The following is a 559-nucleotide window of genomic DNA, read 5'->3' as shown; positions in this document are numbered from 1 at the left end:
ATTTAAACTTGAACATTTTTTTTACATAAGCCTATAATCTTAAATCACTTGAACATTGTTTTCATATCCAGAACTCCGCGCTGAAGTTTGGTCTGAAATTATAAAGTATAAAGCTTATATTATGAAATTATAAAGATAAGGTCGAAAACAAAAGGTAGTAAGAAATTCTAGTTTATTATTATGTATTTCACTAAATTCAAATTGTTTTCTTTTTATTTTTCTTTTATATATTTTTATTTTTATTTTTCTTTTATATATTAATTTTTTTTGTTTTGATTATTATTATTTTTTTGTGTTCTACTATCATATATTCAATTTCTATAAATTTGAATTTAGTTATCAAAAAGGGGAATACTTCAATTAGATTCAGTCATTTCATTTTAAGTTGCTTGAGAATGATGAAACTTAAAAATCAAAATCGTAAATAGATTTCCCTCTTTTCTTATATTGTTTTTGTTTTATTTTTATAATTTATGTATTAATAAGATATACTGTATTTAACGTGTTTTAAAAGATTTGGTGTAAAAATAAGAAGAAACATAAATTAATAAATAGATGA

Source organism: Brassica oleracea, chromosome C6 (genome assembly GCF_000695525.1).
Source record: "Brassica oleracea var. oleracea cultivar TO1000 chromosome C6, BOL, whole genome shotgun sequence".
Lineage (NCBI taxonomy): Eukaryota > Viridiplantae > Streptophyta > Magnoliopsida > Brassicales > Brassicaceae > Brassica > Brassica oleracea.
The sequence above is the reverse complement of the archived record's forward strand: the minus strand, read 5'-3'. Positions refer to the sequence as shown.